The sequence below is a fragment of the Salvia splendens genome, chromosome 16 (genome assembly GCF_004379255.2).
Source record: "Salvia splendens isolate huo1 chromosome 16, SspV2, whole genome shotgun sequence".
Taxonomy (NCBI): domain Eukaryota; kingdom Viridiplantae; phylum Streptophyta; class Magnoliopsida; order Lamiales; family Lamiaceae; genus Salvia; species Salvia splendens.
Window position 1 is genome coordinate 23486500 of NC_056047.1, and position 19546 is coordinate 23506045.

General features: G+C 47.3%; 2 long non-coding RNA genes across 2 annotated transcripts; both read left to right on the forward strand.

The window, feature by feature from the left end:
• Positions 1–7700: 7700 nt before the first annotated feature.
• LOC121771457 lies at positions 7701–8420 on the forward strand. The gene is made up of 2 exons (XR_006044044.1): positions 7701–7755; positions 8235–8420. It is a non-coding gene; the product is annotated as an uncharacterized LOC121771457 (long non-coding RNA).
• A 2663-nt stretch (positions 8421–11083) lies between these two features.
• On the forward strand, positions 11084–12495 carry LOC121771578. Its single transcript, XR_006044084.1, has 3 exons — positions 11084–11118; positions 11197–11266; positions 12440–12495. It is a non-coding gene; the product is annotated as an uncharacterized LOC121771578 (long non-coding RNA).
• Positions 12496–19546: the final 7051 nt, after the last annotated feature.

The window sequence follows — 19546 nt, forward strand, 5'->3', positions numbered from 1 at the left end:
GTCGCGGTCCACCGTACTTCCTATCCTTAGGAAATGCGGGCGTGACAGAGTGGTATCAGAGCCTAGGTTTTCTCTTTCTGCTCTGGACCCAAAAAAATTCTTTTTCTGACTGGAGTAAGTTTTCAAAAGTGTCATTGGCTCAACATCCGACTCATCGCACTCAACCTGAAATGAGGTAATGAAAATTTCGAAATTTGGAAAGTATATGGAAGTGGAGGAAATTGTGATTTTGGTGTTGAAAATGATTTTTATGTAAAGTTTAAGTAAATGTTGAGACATGTGGAAGGGTACAAAGTGATGTGGAAAAGTTGGAAATTATTTGAGTTATGAACTGTTATGGTGTTATGAACTGTTGATGTATGATGAACTTATATGAAAGCATGTGGCTGATGTGTGATGATATGATGACGTGAATGTTGATGTGAGCTTTTATGTGAGTATGTGTTGGCCTTTTGAATGTTTGAACTTAGACGTGATAGAATTTCACTGGTGCTTCTTGGACCTATGATAGATAAGAGCTTTTGGCCTTTGAACACCAGCGGGTTTGGGTTAGAACAGCGATACGTGCATACACACACTCTCTCTCTATCTCTCTCTCTTCTTCGGTTATGTACTCTGTTTTTATACGCGAGGCGGTTGTTTCTGTTTTTCTATAGATGGCGCGTATGTTCCGAACCCCGCGACGGAGTGATCGCGATAGACTTAGGGCACAAAGGGTGCTCAGGGATTATAGAGTGTACCGGAAGAAGGATCACATACCGTTGATCGAGTTCGTGGCACACTTCGACACCCTCTGGAGGGCAGCTCAGGAGTTCGGAGTGACAGAGCACGACGGTATTGAGAAGCTAATTGAATTGCTCCCCGACAGCTGGAAAGAGTGGGCCGAAAGAACGGCGAGGAGGTACACGTGGCATGAGCCCGCTACCGATGACATGGTGGGTGACATGGCTGGCTTTCGGAAAGCCGTGTATTGTGCACTGGTGGACTCTCGAGAGGAGCAGCCCCCACAGGAGGTGGAAGAGAGGGTCGTGTATCAGGACAAGTATGTGAGCATGTACGAGGGTGAACAAGGGTATGAAGATGATTATGAGGAGGCTCTGCCAGGGAACTCCGAGGAGGACGACGACGAAGACCCGGAGGAAGGGCCTATGGATGAGGATGATAGAGTCGTAGTCTAGAATTAGAATAGTTCGTTGTCTTTTCAGTTTTTGCTTTCAGTACGATCTACTCTTGGGAACAATGTTGGCCTTCTTTCTTTTAATGAGAATTTGATTTTGGTTTATATCCTATGTGTTGCATCTTATACTACATGAAGGTTTTATAAGAATTTTTGAGAAAGTGGTAATCTTGGATGAGAATTAAAGTAACACTTATGGGTATTGAATCAGAATGCCGCCAAGACGGGGACGTCAACCACGACAAGGAACCAACGTGGGGGCACCACCTCCACCACCACCACCGCCACCACCACCTCCACCCCCGCCTCAACAAGAAAGATTCATAGTTACGTTCTCAAGGCAGAGTCCCCCAAAATTTGACGGACAAGGGGACCCATCCAAAGCGGAAGAGTGGATACGCGGCCTCGAGCGTATCTTCAGGGTCATGGAGTGCACAGATAGGGAGCGCATTGCTGGCGCTACCTTTCAACTGTCAGGTGCTGCCGATTACTGGTGGGAGACTCGGCAAAGAACTATGAATCCTGCCCGCCTGGAGGCGCTAACATGGGAGGAGTTTAAGGTGGAGATTGACAACAAGTATGTCCCAAAGACGTACAGACGGGCCAAGGTGGTAGAGTTCCACACGCTAAGCCAAGGCCGAATGACTGTGACCGAGTATGACCGAGCCCTCGCGCAGATGGCACGATATGCGCCCGAGTTGATGGACACCGATGAGAAATGGGCGGTGAAGTTCCGGGCCGGGCTCAGAGATGAGATAAAGGCCGCGTTGGCCTGTCGAGGAAAACTCTCCTACTCGGAGATCTTGACTTGTGCACTGGACGTGGAAGATGCACTCCCTAAGCCAAGAGTTGTGGCAACAACAAACGCGACACCCCTACAAGCTCAGTCAGGCCACCAAGAGAAGAGGAGGTGGGATGGTGACCAGGCTCAGTATGGTGGTAAGAGGCCACAACACATGAGGAACCCACCCTACAATGGCGGGAGACAGAATACTTTCCAACCGAGGGCAAACTTTCCGCCGAGGAACCCTCAATGTGGAAGGTGCTTCAAGTATCACACCGGGGAGTGTCGAGACCCTAGGTGCTTCAACTGTGGTGGGAGTGGCCACTACATCCGAAATTGCCCAAACAAGCACATGGGAACGGGAACGAGACAGAACCAGCTAGGTTTCCGTCCACAATCCCAGGCACTACCTGCACCTCCACCGCAACAACGCCGCCAAGGATTACCATCGCAAGCAAGGGCCTACGCCTTGAAGGGGAAACAGCCGGCAAACGGGAAAGAAACCTTTGAGCAAGGAAACTTGGCAGGTATGGGCACACTTCTCAATATGCCTATAGTTGTCTTGTTTGATATGGGTGCGTCGCATTCCTTTATATCAACGTCTTGTGTGGATACTTTGGGATTACATACTGTTAAGACCGAACCCACTATGAGTGTGACCTCACCGGTAGGCGGGACTATAGATATATCCCGATCTTGTGCATGTGTGAACTTTGGAATAGGTGAACTCAGTTTAGTGGCTTATAATTTGCAAGTAATGACGATGGGTAGCGTAGACATAATCTTGGGTATGGATTGGTTAGCGGAGAACCACGTTACCCTTCATTGTAGAGAAAGGGAAATCTCGTTTGAAACCCCCGGAAAAAGAGCCGATGAAGTTTCACGGAGTCCCAATGAGCCGACGCAAGTCCATTATCTCTGCGCTGCAAGCCACTACAATGATGAGGAAGGGACGTCCAGCGTACCTTGTTTATTTGAATGGGGAGGAGAAGAAAGACAGGAAGATAGAAGATGTGGCGATAGTGAGTGAATATCCCGATGTCTTCCCCGATGCATTGCCGGGACCCCCACCCGACAGGCAGGTAGAATTCACGATCGATCTGGAGCCCGGATCGGCACCAATATCCAAGGCACCTTATAGAATGGCGCCAAAAGAGTTGGAGGAGCTTAAGGTGCAACTGCAAGAGCTACTGGAATTGGGATTCATTAGACCTAGCGTGTCACCATGGGGAGCACCAGTGTTGTTTGTAAAGAAGAAGGATGGAACGATGAGGATGTGCATCGACTATCGGGAGCTAAACAAACTAACGCTAAAGAACAAGTATCCACTACCAAGGATAGACGACTTGTTTGACCAACTTCGAGGGGCAGGAGTCTTCTCTAAGATGGATTTGAGGTCTGGGTACCATCAGTTGAGGGTTCGGCGAGAAGATGTACCCAAGACGGCGTTCCGAACAAGATATGGTCATTATGAGTTCGTTGTAATGCCTTTTGGACTGACGAACGCCCCGGCAGTGTTCATGGACCTTATGAACCGCGTGTTCCATCCATTTCTGGATCGGTTTGTCCTGGTTTTCATCGATGACGTGCTCGTTTACTCAAAGAACGAAGAGGAGCACAAAGAGCACTTGAGAACCGTCTTAGCAACTCTAAGGGACGAGAAACTATATGCCAAGTTCAGTAAATGCGAGTTTTGGCTCAAGGAAGTGAACTTTCTTGGACATGTAGTAACCTCAGATGGAATTCGTGTAGACCCGGCCAAGGTGGAAGCAGTGCAGGAATGGAAGCCACCTTCTACACAAAATGAAATCCGAAGCTTTTTAGGACTGGCGGGCTATTATCGAAGATTCATCGAGGGATTCTCGAAGATAGCAAGGCCAATGACGCAACAACTGAAAAAGGGAGTCAAGATGATTTGGACGCCAGAATGTGAGGCGAGCTTTCAGTTGTTGAAGGAGAAATTGACCACCGCACCAATCCTAGCTGTGCCGGAGCCAGAGACTGACTATGCGGTATATACGGATGCGTCGAAGGTGGGACTGGGATGTGTGCTTATGCAGAAGGGGAAAGTGATTGCATATGCATCGAGACAATTGAAGCCCCATGAACTGAATTATCCGACGCATGACTTGGAACTGGCAGCTGTGGTGCATGCTTTGAAGATCTGGAGACACCATCTCTATGGAGTCCGTTGTGAGATATACACGGACCATAAGAGTCTAAAGTACTTCTTTGAGCAAAAGGAGCTGAATATGCGCCAACGTAGGTGGCTCGAGTTGGTGAAGGACTACGATTGTGGTATAAATTACCATCCGGGAAAAGCAAACGTAGTGGCCGATGCTCTTAGTAGGAAGTCTCAATCTCAGCTGGCCACCTTTCTTACTATCGAGGAGAGTATAATCCAAGAGTTCAGTAAGATGCGCTTGGAAGTGGTGAGAATGCCCGAGACTGTGGAAGGGATAGTAGCCACGTTGGTGATGGAACCCGACTTAAGAGCCAGAATTGTGGAAGCTCAACGGCGAGATACGCTACTAGAAAGGATTCGCTCAGAAGTGAGGACGGGTGAACCCGGAAGTTTCCGTGAGGCAGCGGATAACGGTCTCACCTACAAGGGAAGGTTGTGTGTGCCCAAGGATGAAGGCTTGAGGATGGAAATCATGAGAGAAGCACATGAAACCCCATACGCTGCTCATCCAGGGAGCACCAAAATGTATCAAGACTTGAAAAGACAGTTTTGGTGGAACGGTATGAAAAAGCATGTTGCAGCTTTTGTGGAGAGATGCCTAGCGTGTCAACAAGTAAAGGCGCTACACCAACGGCCCTATGGGAAATTGCAACCCCTCGAGATTCCGGAATGGAAGTGGGAACATATTGCAATGGACTTTGTGATAGGACTGGCAAAATCCCAGCGAGGGAACACGGTGATTTGGGTGATTATAGATCGTCTCACCAAATCTGCCCACTTTGTACCGGTTCGCGCTACTTATGGATCCGACCAGTTGGCTAAGGTATATGTACGGGAGATTATACGCTTGCATGGAGTTCCAGCGACAATCACATCTGATCGTGATGCTAAATTCACTTCTAGATTTTGGACAAGCCTGCAACGCGAGTTGGGGACTAAGTTGAATTTCAGTACAGCTTTCCACCCTCAAACCGACGGGCAGTCGGAGAGAACGATACAAGCCCTGGAGGACATGCTACGAGCCGTGGTGCTTGATCGAGGCTGGGGTTGGGAAGAAGTGCTGCCATTGGTAGAGTTCGCGTACAATAATAGTTACCAGGCGACTATCAAGATGGCTCCATATGAGGCATTGTATGGAAAGAAGTGTAGATCGCCACTTTATTGGGATGAAGTGGGTGAGAGAAGAATTCTCGGACCAGACTCTGTAGAAGAGATGATAGAGATTGTCCGACAAATCCGTGGGAGGATCAAGGAGGCACAGGATCGGCAGAAATCTTATGCGGATGTTCGAAGGACCGATTTACAATTCGAGGTCGGAGAAAAGGTCTTTCTGAAAGTTTCCCCTTCTAAGGGAATAACTCGTTTTGGTGTGAAAGGAAAGCTGAGACCTCGATTTATCGGACCGTATGAGATTTTGGATAGAGTCGGCGTGGTAGCATACAGATTGGCCTTACCACCAAGCTTTGGAAATGTGCACAACGTCTTCCATGTGTCACAATTGAGGAAGTACGTGTTTGACCCCACACACATAGTTCACCAAGAAGAGATGATGGTCCTAAATCCCGATCTAAGTTATGAGGAGAAGCCCGAGGCTATTTTGGATCGAAGGGTGCAAGAATTGAGGAATAAGTCATTTGCTTCGGTGAAGTACGGTGGAGGAATCATGGAACCGAAGAGGCAACATGGGAATCAGAAGATAAGATGAGAGAGAAGTTTCCAGAGCTGTTTGAGTAATCTAACAAATTTCGAGACGAAATTTTGTTAAGGTGGGAGGAATGTAATACCCAAAAATTTGTGGAATTTTATTCTTTTAATTAAGGATGAATTTTTATGTTTTTGTGTTTAAAATATGGTGTGGAAAATATTTTGTGTTTATTTGATTGTTGTGGATGTGGTATTTTCTTCCTAGGCAAATTAAAATGGAATTAAGTAATTAAGCTATGAATAAAAACTCCTAATTAACAAATTAAATCCCTCCCTCCCCAATTCTCTCTTCTTTTTCGAAAAAAAACCTCCCCCATCACCCCATGATTCTCTCAACCGCCCCCACTCCCTCATAACCGATTTCCCTCCCCCTCTTTTCCGTTCGTTCTCTCTTCTCGGTCTCTCTCTCTCTCTCTCTCTCTCTCTCTCTCGCTCTCTAGCTCTCATCTCTCTCGAAGTGTGCTCTCACGGTAAGCTCTCGCCTCTCTCTCTCTCGGTTTACCTTTCCCCATTCATCCCCTTCTCATCATCATCTTGGCTTCTTCAAGGTGTTACGCTCGTACGTTGTAAATCGGTGTAGGGAAAGCTTCGAATTTACGTTTGACTATCCAAGAAAGGTAACCAAACCCTAACCCTTGTTTAATTCGAAAACTCATGCATATAGGACGTTTTGGATGGGTTAGATGTTGAGTAGGGTTTGTGGCTATGTGCTTGTGTTGAGCATGTTTTTGGTAGTAACTGGCAGTGGGTTCCGACCCCTTTTTATCTAAGCAAACGATCTCCGTTGGGTACGAATTTTGAACTGTATAAAGGTTAATGTGGCTTCTGTGTGGTGTGTAATTTTCAGCCTCTTTGGATGTCGTATGAATTTATTATGATTTTTGCAAGTAAACTGCGCAGTTTCGCGAGTTGTATGTTTTTGGGAGATGTTTTCATGTGCAATTGGAGTGATTCTGAGTGCTATGTTTTTGTGATGAATGTGGGTGTGTTTGACCAAGAGATGGCTCGGGAAAATCAGTGTTTGGTTCGAGGGTTTTGCGTGGGTTGGCCGAGAGTTTTAGGGGCCGGCCTAGGGCAGTGTTGTGGGGGGGTTTTTGAAGGGATGATCCCAGGTGTCTGGGTGTGTTTTGGGACGGAGAATGTGTGGTGTGAATGTTGTATAGGGTTTGAGAATCGGAAGTTGGAGGAAAGTGAGTGTGCACGGGACGAGCCAGGCGACCGAGGTGCCGAGGCCAGCGGCCGAGGGGTGCCGAGCAGGCGGCCGAGGGGCCGAGCAGGCGGCCGAGATGCCGAGCCAGCGGCCGAGGGGCCGAGCAGGCGGCCGAGGTGCCGAGCCAGCGGCCGACGGTGCCGAGCAGGCGGCCGAGGGTGCGAGCAGGCGGCCGAGGGGCCGAGCAGGCGGCCGAGGTGCCGAGCCAAGCGGCCGGGTGGCCCGAGCAGGCGGTCCGAGGTGCCCGAGCCAGCGGCCGAGGTGCCGAACAGGTGGCCGAGGTGCCGAGCCACAGCGGCCGAGACACCTGAGCCATGTGCGGAGACGCCGATCCTTTTCCGAGTTTTTCGCGAACCTTTTCCGAGCCAAGTGAGCCTTGTGCACATAAGGGGTAATGCCAGGACCTTGGAGTGACTGTGTTCGTGTTCGTGTGGCGCGTTTGGTGGTACGTCGTTTGCGTGCGGGGTGTGTTTCGCTAACGTGTGACTTTGTGTGTTTGTTTTGTAAATGTTGTTAAGTGTATGTACGTGTAACGTGCTAGATGTTGAAGTCGTCCACGTAGAATCATGCATTGTCGTTTAAAGTCTCGTCTCTTCTGACTCTAATCATGATACAATTTATCTTTCAAAAGGGTGATCGTTTACGAGGAAAGTGTGGTTGAAGAAGGGAATTATTTTAAAAGCTAAGCAATCGAGGTGGGCTTTTCTACCCTACTTTTACGTGGGTTGTTTTTAATACGGACTCTGTTCCGGAATTGTTTATGGAGGTGAACTGTTTGTCTTGCCAAATGTTTTGATTTGAAACCTATCTGAAGTGGTTTACCACATATGTTTAATCGAATTCGGGTCTGTTGGGCTGCGAACCCTCAGGCTAGTGTACACGAGACTGGGTGCCATCTGAGAGCAAGTTGGCCGGTCTAGATGACCTGGGGTGTGGCCACGCCCCTTGTCACCGTTTGGATCAGATAGTGTATGATTGAGGGAATAAGGGTGGCAATATCGGAAAATGACTGCGCAGTCGAATTTATGAAATATATTTTGGTGTACTTGGGTTATTTTCATTACACTCAAAACCCCAATGTTACACTGTTATGGCATGACAAACTATGATTTTGGCGTGTGTCCACTGAGTGCAATAAGTACTCAGCCCTGCATGTTGTTTTCTTAATGTGCAGGTTGAGCGGCGATGGGGAGGACGGATGTTGAGCAGTTAAAGTCAAAATGCGTTTCACTTTGTTTTGGATAATGTCGTGTCGTCATACCCGGCATTATCTGTCTCTTGATCTTTTTCCGCTGCTTGTAATCCGAAACAATGTTTTCATTTAAACTCTGGTTACTTAAACTTTTGAAATGTCGCTACAGTACCTTGTTTTAAAATGAATTTCCTTTTATTAAATGTCTTTGGGTCAAATATTCTTGTTTTTCCCCTTTCTTCCCCGCTTCTTTACTCCTCCCCTAGTCGCGGTCCACCGTACTTCCTATCCTTAGAATCGCGGTGGCGTGACATGCCTAATCCATTGTAAAACATTATTAGAGGCTTATAATTAATAACAAGTCGGGGAGTTCCCTTCTAATTCTCTTGTTATGACATAGAAAAGATCAAACGCACAACGAATAGCTGAACGTCTCCCTTCATCCGTATCAAATTCCTCCGTATCAAAGTTGTGGAGTAAAGCAGCTAATTTATCTCTTGCAGCGGCTACATTTCTTTTAGCTTCTGCTATTTCTTCTAGAGCTTTTTGGACATTGCTGTGCTTCTTCCCATCTCTAGGAGATATACCTTTTTTGTTTTCTGCTTCGGATCGTCGTCGCGATCAATCACATGATCTTGCTTCCTCTTCTTGTCATCGCCGCCGCCCGCCGCCGTAGACATGTTAATTAAGATCACACGCTTTGGCTCCAATTCATCATCAAAATCGTAAGCGTCCACACCATCAACGTCACAGTACTCCTCCCGCGTAATCACAAACCACGTAATTAATCGTCATCTCACCCGATGAGTCATCGGTGGAGACATCGACATCGCCTGAATCGCGAGTACACATCCTCGCTGACACGAAACGAAATCACCGGCGTCGTGCATCATCATCCACGTCCACGTCTGTTTTGGTCGTCGTCATCTTCAGTAGAAACCGGTTCCCGATCGTCGTCGGAACTGATCGGCTGTGATGTTTGCCTCTTCGCTGTCGTAGGAGTACAGATCCTCGTCGTCAGACTGAGACGCGATGATGAGCTTCCACGCCGACCGACAAACTTCGTCGCCGACGAACGCCCCCATAACGCTGTCCCCGGCTCGACGGCCGCCAAACCCTAGCAGCGGCTGCTGAGTAACAGCCCGCCGCTGTCATCAACGGGTCTCTCGCGTCGGAGTTCCCTCTGCCCAATTCCAGTCGGTGTAGGGGGGGTCGGGGTCAGGCCAAGGCGGCGGCTGAGCTTGCAGCACGTCGCTCCAACGCGTCCATCCGAGCCTCGAGGCAAGTCAACGAAGCTAGTATATGTTCAAAAGCCAACGCCGGCGTAATCAAAGCGCCCGATGACGTTGTAAAAGACCTCAGTACGCTACTGCCGCCGTCGGCAGTCACCCACGATCGGCTCTGTGCGGCTCTCCACACGATTCGCCATGAAAGAATGAGTTCGACAATGAAAGCGCCAGTTGTTAAGGGTGAAGTTCCCTTAACACGATAAAGGAGCAGTCCGCCGGAGCTTTGCCGCGACTCACCAAATTAAATTTAGGATTGCAAAAGATAAAAGACGATAAAAGCTAAAAGATAATTTCATATTTCTTGATTGGAATAGAAGAATACAATATCTCCTATTTATAAGACTATAATGACTTAGGGAATAAGAAATAAAGATACTACGAATATATGGAAAGATATGTTAACTAAATAAGAGAGATTTGAGGATATTCTTGAGATATTTCACGTTCAGTGTATGCGACGGAATTCAGGAGTTTGAGTGTTGGGAGCTCCCGTTTCAGCCCTAGGAGTGAGTTGAAGTTTGTTGAGTGCCAAGCTTGGAAGCTGCCTCCTTCTCCTTCTCTATTTTCATTTATAGGAAGACGTGAGGTCTTGATCCTTAGGGCAACCGTCCTTTGAAAAGTCTTTCCTACCCTTTGCCTTGGGGATCTTTTTTGTGTGACGTTCAATCTCTCTAGTAGGGTGTGCTCCTGCTGCATGCCATGTGATCTGATTTGAGCAGTTTGCGCAGCGAATTTGACTCCTTCTCCTTGACTCGTCGTCCGCCCAGTTGATCAGTTCATTACGGCTGACTTTCACACACACTCAGCTCACATTTGCACGTTAGATCACAGAATTGGTATAGTTTTTATCACAGAACATACATGAAACGAGCCTTATCAATATTTATACAAAAGCATATATGTGTCACACTGAAAAATGGAAATATTTTATCTTTAACTTTAGATTATACAATGCCTGTCAAAACAAATAAAATTTTAGTAAAAAAGGGAACAAAGTAATATTACTATTTGTACCACCAAGTTCTGTTACGCCTTAAAAACTGTTCGTGCATCTTCAATCGTCCAACGTAGCTCTTCTGCCTCAAATACCACTGAAAGAAGTCAAATTGTTTTCCAGCTGAATCTGCGGTGGTTTAGAGCTAGAGATTTAAACGTGCACATTAATGCCTTTGTACCTATTCACTGTAATACCACCCGAAAATTTGTGGAATTTTATTCTTTTAATTAAGGATGAATTTTTTATGTTTGTGTTTAAAATATGGTGTGGAAAATATTTTGTGTTTATTTGATTGTTGTGGATGTGGTATTTTCTTCCTAGGCAAATTAAAATGGAATTAAGTAATTAAGCTATGAATAAAAACTCCTAATTAACAAATTAAATCCCTCCCTCCCCAATTCTCTCTTCTTTTTCGAAAAAAAACCTCCCCCATCACCCCATGATTCTCTCAACCGCCCCCACTCCCTCCCTCATAACCGATTTCCCTCCCCTCTTTTCCATTCGTTCTCTCTCTCTCTCTCTCTCTCTCTCTCTCTCTCTCTCGCTCTAGCTCTCATCTCTCTCGAAGTGTGCTCTCACGGTAAGCTCTCGCCTCTCTCTCTCTCGGTTTACCTTTCCCCATTCATCCCCTTCTCATCATCATCTTGGCTTCTTCAAGGTGTTACGCTCGTACGTTGTAAATCGGTGTAGGGAAAGCTTCGAATTTACGTTTGAACTATCCAAGAAAGGTAACCAAACCCTAACCCTTGTTTAATTCGAAAACTCATGCATGATATAGGACGTTTTGGATGGTTTAGATGCTGAATAGGGTTTGTGGCTATGTGATATGGTTGAGCATGTTTTTGGTAGTAACTGGCAGTGGGTTCCGACCCCTTTTTATCTAAGCAAACGATCTCCGTTGGGTACGAATTTTGAACTGTATAAAGGTTAATGTGGCTTCTGTGTGGTGTGTAATTTTCAGCCTCTTTGGATGTCGTATGAATTTATTATGATTTTTGCAAGTAAACTGCGCAGTTTCGCGAGTTGTATGTTTTTGGGAGATGTTTTCATGTGCAATGGCGTGATTCTGAGTGCTATGTTTTTGTGATGAATGTGGGTGTGTTTGACCAAGAGATGGCTCGGGAAAATCAGTGTTTGGTTCGAGGTTTTGCGTGGGTTGGCCGAGAGTTTTAGGGGCCGGCCTAGGGCAGTGTTGTGGGGGGGTTTTTGAAGGATGATCCCAGGTGTCTGGGTGTGTTTTGGGACGGAGAATGTGTGGTGTGAATGTTGTATAGGGTTTGAGAATCGGAAGTTGGAGGAAAGTGAGTGTGCACGGACGAGCCAGCGGCCGAGGTGCCGAGCCAGCGGCCGAGGTGCCGAGCAGGCGGCCGAGGTGCCGAGCAGGCGCCGAGATGCCGAGCCAGCGGCCGAGGGCCGAGCAGGCGGCCGAGGTGCCGAGCCAGCGGCCAGGTGCCGAGCAGGCGGCCGAGCCGAGGCGGCCGAGAGCCAGCGGCCGAGGTGCCGAGCAGGCGGCCGAGGTGCCGAGCCAGCGGCCGAGGTGCCGAACAGGTGGCCGAGGTGCCGAGCCAGCGGCCGAGACACCGAGCCATGTCGAGACGCCGATCCTTTTTCCGAGTTTTTTCCGAACCTTTTCCGAGCCAAGTGAGCCGTTTGCACAGTAAGGGTATGCCAGGACTTGGAGTGCTGTGTTCGTGTGTGTCGTGTGCGCGTTTTGGGTACGTCGTTTGCGTGCGGGGTGTGTTTCGAACGTGTGACTTTGTGTGTTTGTTTTGTAACATGTTGTTAAGTGTATGTACGTGTAACGTGCTAGATGTTGAAGTCGTCCACGTAGGAATCATGCATTGTCGTTTAAAGTCTCGTCTCTTCTGACTCTAATCATGATACAATTTATCTTTCAAAAGGGTGATCGTTTACGAGGAAAGTGTGGTTGAAGAAGGGAATTATTTTAAAAGCTAAGCAATCGAGGTGGGCTTTTCTACCCTACTTTTACGTGGGTTGTTTTTAATACGGACTCTGTTCCGGAATTGTTTATGGAGGTGAACTGTTTGTCTTGCCAAATGTTTTGATTTGAAACCTATCTGAAGTGGTTTACCACATATGTTTAATCGAATTCGGGTCTGTTGGGCTGCGAACCCTCAGGCTAGTGTACACGAGACTGGGTGCCATCTGAGAGCAAGTTGGCCGGTCTAGATGACCTGGGGTGTGGCCACGCCCCTTGTCACCGTTTGGATCAGATAGTGTATGATTGAGGGAATAAGGGTGGCAATATCGGAAAATGACTGCGCAGTCGAATTTATGAAATATATTTTGGTGTACTTGGGTTATTTTCATTACACTCAAAACCCCAATGTTACACTGTTATGGCATGACAAACTATGATTTTGGCGTGTGTCCACTGAGTGCCATAAGTACTCAGCCCTGCATGTTGTTTTCTTAATGTGCAGGTTGAGCGGCGATGGGGAGGACGGATGTTGAGCAGTTAAAGTCAAAATGCGTTTCACTTGTTTTGGATAATGTCGTGTCGTCATACCCGGCATTATCTGTCTCTTGATCTTTTTCCGCTGCTTGTAATCCGAAACAATGTTTCATTTAAACTCTGGTTACTTAAACTTTTGAAATGTCGCTACAGTACCTTGTTTTAAAATGAATTTCCTTTTATTAAATGTCTTTGGGTCAAATATTCTTGTTTTTTCCCCTTTCTTCCCCGCTTCTTTACTCCTCCCCTAGTCGCGGTCCACCGTACTTCCTATCCTTAGGAATGCGGGCGTGACAGAGTGGTATCAGAGCCTAGGTTTTCTCTTTCTGCTCTGGACCCAAAAAAATTCTTTTTCTGACTGGAGTAAGTTTTCAAAAGTGTCATTGGCTCAACATCCGACTCATCGCACTCAACCTGAAATGAGGTAATGAAATTTCGAAATTTTGGAAAGTATATGGAAGTGGAGGAAATTGTGATTTTGGTGTTGAAAATGATTTTTATGTAAAGTTTAAGTAAATGTTGAGACATGTGGAAGGGTACAAAGTGATGTGGAAAAGTTGGAAATTATTTGAGTTATGAACTGTTATGGTGTTATGAACTGTTGATGTATGATGAACTTATATGAAAGCATGTGGCTGATGTGTGATGATATGATGACGTGAATGTTGATGTGAGCTTTTATGTGAGTATGTGTTGGCCTTTTGAATGTTTGAACTTAGACGTGATAGAATTTCACTGGTGCTTCTTGGACCTATGATAGATAAGAGCTTTTGGCCTTTGAACACCAGCGGGTTTGGGTTAGAACAGCGATACGTGCATACACACACTCTCTCTCTATCTCTCTCTCTCTTCTTCGGTTATGTACTCTGTTTTTATACGCGAGGCGGTTGTTTCTGTTTTTCTATAGATGGCGCGTATGTTCCGAACCCCGCGACGGAGTGATCGCGATAGACTTAGGGCACAAAGGGTGCTCAGGGATTATAGAGTGTACCGGAAGAAAGGATCACATACCGTTGATCGAGTTCGTGGCACACTTCGACACCCTCTGGAGGGCAGCTCAGGAGTTCGGAGTGACAGAGCACGACGGTATTGAGAAGCTAATTGAATTGCTCCCCGACAGCTGGAAAGAGTGGGCCGAAAGAACGGCGAGGAGGTACACGTGGCATGAGCCCGCTACCGATGACATGGTGGGTGACATGGCTGGCTTTCGGAAAGCCGTGTATTGTGCACTGGTGGACTCTCGAGAGGAGCAGCCCCCACAGGAGGTGGAAGAGAGGGTCGTGTATCAGGACAAGTATGTGAGCATGTACGAGGGTGAACAAGGGTATGAAGATGATTATGAGGAGGCTCTGCCAGGGAACTCCGAGGAGGACGACGACGAAGACCCGGAGGAAGGGCCTATGGATGAGGATGATAGAGTCGTAGTCTAGAATTAGAATAGTTCGTTGTCTTTTCAGTTTTTGCTTTCAGTACGATCTACTCTTGGGAACAATGTTGGCCTTCTTTCTTTTAATGAGAATTTGATTTTGGTTTATATCCTATGTGTTGCATCTTATACTACATGAAGGTTTTATAAGAATTTTTGAGAAAGTGGTAATCTTGGATGAGAATTAAAGTAACACTTATGGGTATTGAATCAGAATGCCGCCAAGACGGGGACGTCAACCACGACAAGGAACCAACGTGGGGGCACCACCTCCACCACCACCACCGCCACCACCACCTCCACCCCCGCCTCAACAAGAAAGATTCATAGTTACGTTCTCAAGGCAGAGTCCCCCAAAATTTGACGGACAAGGGGACCCATCCAAAGCGGAAGAGTGGATACGCGGCCTCGAGCGTATCTTCAGGGTCATGGAGTGCACAGATAGGGAGCGCATTGCTGGCGCTACCTTTCAACTGTCAGGTGCTGCCGATTACTGGTGGGAGACTCGGCAAAGAACTATGAATCCTGCCCGCCTGGAGGCGCTAACATGGGAGGAGTTTAAGGTGGAGATTGACAACAAGTATGTCCCAAAGACGTACAGACGGGCCAAGGTGGTAGAGTTCCACACGCTAAGCCAAGGCCGAATGACTGTGACCGAGTATGACCGAGCCCTCGCGCAGATGGCACGATATGCGCCCGAGTTGATGGACACCGATGAGAAATGGGCGGTGAAGTTCCGGGCCGGGCTCAGAGATGAGATAAAGGCCGCGTTGGCCTGTCGAGGAAAACTCTCCTACTCGGAGATCTTGACTTGTGCACTGGACGTGGAAGATGCACTCCCTAAGCCAAGAGTTGTGGCAACAACAAACGCGACACCCCTACAAGCTCAGTCAGGCCACCAAGAGAAGAGGAGGTGGGATGGTGACCAGGCTCAGTATGGTGGTAAGAGGCCACAACACATGAGGAACCCACCCTACAATGGCGGGAGACAGAATACTTTCCAACCGAGGGCAAACTTTCCGCCGAGGAACCCTCAATGTGGAAGGTGCTTCAAGTATCACACCGGGGAGTGTCGAGACCCTAGGTGCTTCAACTGTGGTGGGAGTGGCCACTACATCCGAAATTGCCCAAACAAGCACATGGGAACGGGAACGAGACAGAACCAGCTAGGTTTCCGTCCACAATCCCAGGCACTACCTGCACCTCCACCGCAACAACGCCGCCAAGGATTACCATCGCAAGCAAGGGCCTACGCCTTGAAGGGGAAACAGCCGGCAAACGGGAAAGAAACCTTTGAGCAAGGAAACTTGGCAGGTATGGGCACACTTCTCAATATGCCTATAGTTGTCTTGTTTGATATGGGTGCGTCGCATTCCTTTATATCAACGTCTTGTGTGGATACTTTGGGATTACATACTGTTAAGACCGAACCCACTATGAGTGTGACCTCACCGGTAGGCGGGACTATAGATATATCCCGATCTTGTGCATGTGTGAACTTTGGAATAGGTGAACTCAGTTTAGTGGCTTATAATTTGCAAGTAATGACGATGGGTAGCGTAGACATAATCTTGGGTATGGATTGGTTAGCGGAGAACCACGTTACCCTTCATTGTAGAGAAAGGGAAATCTCGTTTGAAACCCCCGGAAAAAGAGCCGATGAAGTTTCACGGAGTCCCAATGAGCCGACGCAAGTCCATTATCTCTGCGCTGCAAGCCACTACAATGATGAGGAAGGGACGTCCAGCGTACCTTGTTTATTTGAATGGGGAGGAGAAGAAAGACAGGAAGATAGAAGATGTGGCGATAGTGAGTGAATATCCCGATGTCTTCCCCGATGCATTGCCGGGACCCCCACCCGACAGGCAGGTAGAATTCACGATCGATCTGGAGCCCGGATCGGCACCAATATCCAAGGCACCTTATAGAATGGCGCCAAAAGAGTTGGAGGAGCTTAAGGTGCAACTGCAAGAGCTACTGGAATTGGGATTCATTAGACCTAGCGTGTCACCATGGGGAAGCACCAGTGTTGTTTGTAAAGAAGAAGGATGGAACGATGAGGATGTGCATCGACTATCGGGAGCTAAACAAACTAACGCTAAAGAACAAGTATCCACTACCAAGGATAGACGACTTGTTTGACCAACTTCGAGGGGCAGAGGAGTCTTCTCTAAGATGGATTTGAGGTCTGGGTACCATCAGTTGAGGGTTCGGCGAGAAGATGTACCCAAGACGGCGTTCCGAACAAGATATGGTCATTATGAGTTCGTTGTAATGCCTTTTGGACTGACGAACGCCCCGGCAGTGTTCATGGACCTTATGAACCGCGTGTTCCATCCATTTCTGGATCGGTTTGTCCTGGTTTTCATCGATGACGTGCTCGTTTACTCAAAGAACGAAGAGGAGCACAAAGAGCACTTGAGAACCGTCTTAGCAACTCTAAGGGACGAGAAACTATATGCCAAGTTCAGTAAATGCGAGTTTTGGCTCAAGGAAGTGAACTTTCTTGGACATGTAGTAACCTCAGATGGAATTCGTGTAGACCCGGCCAAGGTGGAAGCAGTGCAGGAATGGAAGCCACCTTCTACACAAAATGAAATCCGAAGCTTTTTAGGACTGGCGGGCTATTATCGAAGATTCATCGAGGGATTCTCGAAGATAGCAAGGCCAATGACGCAACAACTGAAAAAGGGAGTCAAGATGATTTGGACGCCAGAATGTGAGGCGAGCTTTCAGTTGTTGAAGGAGAAATTGACCACCGCACCAATCCTAGCTGTGCCGGAGCCAGAGACTGACTATGCGGTATATACGGATGCGTCGAAGGTGGGACTGGGATGTGTGCTTATGCAGAAGGGGAAAGTGATTGCATATGCATCGAGACAATTGAAGCCCCATGAACTGAATTATCCGACGCATGACTTGGAACTGGCAGCTGTGGTGCATGCTTTGAAGATCTGGAGACACCATCTCTATGGAGTCCGTTGTGAGATATACACGGACCATAAGAGTCTAAAGTACTTCTTTGAGCAAAAGGAGCTGAATATGCGCCAACGTAGGTGGCTCGAGTTGGTGAAGGACTACGATTGTGGTATAAATTACCATCCGGGAAAAGCAAACGTAGTGGCCGATGCTCTTAGTAGGAAGTCTCAATCTCAGCTGGCCACCTTTCTTACTATCGAGGAGAGTATAATCCAAGAGTTCAGTAAGATGCGCTTGGAAGTGGTGAGAATGCCCGAGACTGTGGAAGGGATAGTAGCCACGTTGGTGATGGAACCCGACTTAAGAGCCAGAATTGTGGAAGCTCAACGGCGAGATACGCTACTAGAAAGGATTCGCTCAGAAGTGAGGACGGGTGAACCCGGAAGTTTCCCGTGAGGCAGCGGATAACGGTCTCACCTACAAGGGAAGGTTGTGTGTGCCCAAGGATGAAGGCCTGAGGATGGAAATCATGAGAGAAGCACATGAAACCCCATACGCTGCTCATCCAGGGAGCACCAAAATGTATCAAGACTTGAAAAGACAGTTTTGGTGGAACGGTATGAAAAAGCATGTTGCAGCTTTTGTGGAGAGATGCCTAGCGTGTCAACAAGTAAAGGCGCTACACCAACGGCCCTATGGGAAATTGCAACCCCTCGAGATTCCGGAATGGAAGTGGGAACATATTGCAATGGACTTTGTGATAGGACTGGCAAAATCCCAGCGAGGGAACACGGTGATTTGGGTGATTATAGATCGTCTCACCAAATCTGCCCACTTTGTACCGGTTCGCGCTACTTATGGATCCGACCAGTTGGCTAAGGTATATGTACGGGAGATTATACGCTTGCATGGAGTTCCAGCGACAATCACATCTGATCGTGATGCTAAATTCACTTCTAGATTTTGGACAAGCCTGCAACGCGAGTTGGGGACTAAGTTGAATTTCAGTACAGCTTTCCACCCTCAAACCGACGGGCAGTCGGAGAGAACGATACAAGCCCTGGAGGACATGCTACGAGCCGTGGTGCTTGATCGAGGCTGGGGTTGGGAAGAAGTGCTGCCATTGGTAGAGTTCGCGTACAATAATAGTTACCAGGCGACTATCAAGATGGCTCCATATGAGGCATTGTATGGAAAGAAGTGTAGATCGCCACTTTATTGGGATGAAGTGGGTGAGAGAAGAATTCTCGGACCAGACTCTGTAGAAGAGATGATAGAGATTGTCCGACAAATCCGTGGGAGGATCAAGGAGGCACAGGATCGGCAGAAATCTTATGCGGATGTTCGAAGGACCGATTTACAATTCGAGGTCGGAGAAAAGGTCTTTCTGAAAGTTTCCCCTTCTAAGGGAATAACTCGTTTTGGTGTGAAAGGAAAGCTGAGACCTCGATTTATCGGACCGTATGAGATTTTGGATAGAGTCGGCGTGGTAGCATACAGATTGGCCTTACCACCAAGCTTTGGAAATGTGCACAACGTCTTCCATGTGTCACAATTGAGGAAGTACGTGTTTGACCCCACACACATAGTTCACCAAGAAGAGATGATGGTCCTAAATCCCGATCTAAGTTATGAGGAGAAGCCCGAGGCTATTTTGGATCGAAGGGTGCAAGAATTGAGGAATAAGTCATTTGCTTCGGTGAAAGTACGGTGGAGGAATCATGGAACCGAAGAGGCAACATGGGAATCAGAAGATAAGATGAGAGAGAAGTTTCCAGAGCTGTTTGAGTAATCTAACAAATTTCGAGACGAAATTTTGTTAAGGTGGGAGGAATGTAATACCCAAAAATTTGTGGAATTTTATTCTTTTAATTAAGGATGAATTTTTATGTTTTTGTGTTTAAAATATGGTGTGGAAAATATTTTGTGTTTATTTGATTGTTGTGGATGTGGTATTTTCTTCCTAGGCAAATTAAAATGGAATTAAGTAATTAAGCTATGAATAAAAACTCCTAATTAACAAATTAAATCCCTCCCTCCCCAATTCTCTCTTCTTTTTCGAAAAAAAACCTCCCCCATCACCCCATGATTCTCTCAACCGCCCCCACTCCCTCATAACCGATTTCCCTCCCCCTCTTTTCCGTTCGTTCTCTCTTCTCGGTCTCTCTCTCTCTCTCTCTCTCTCTC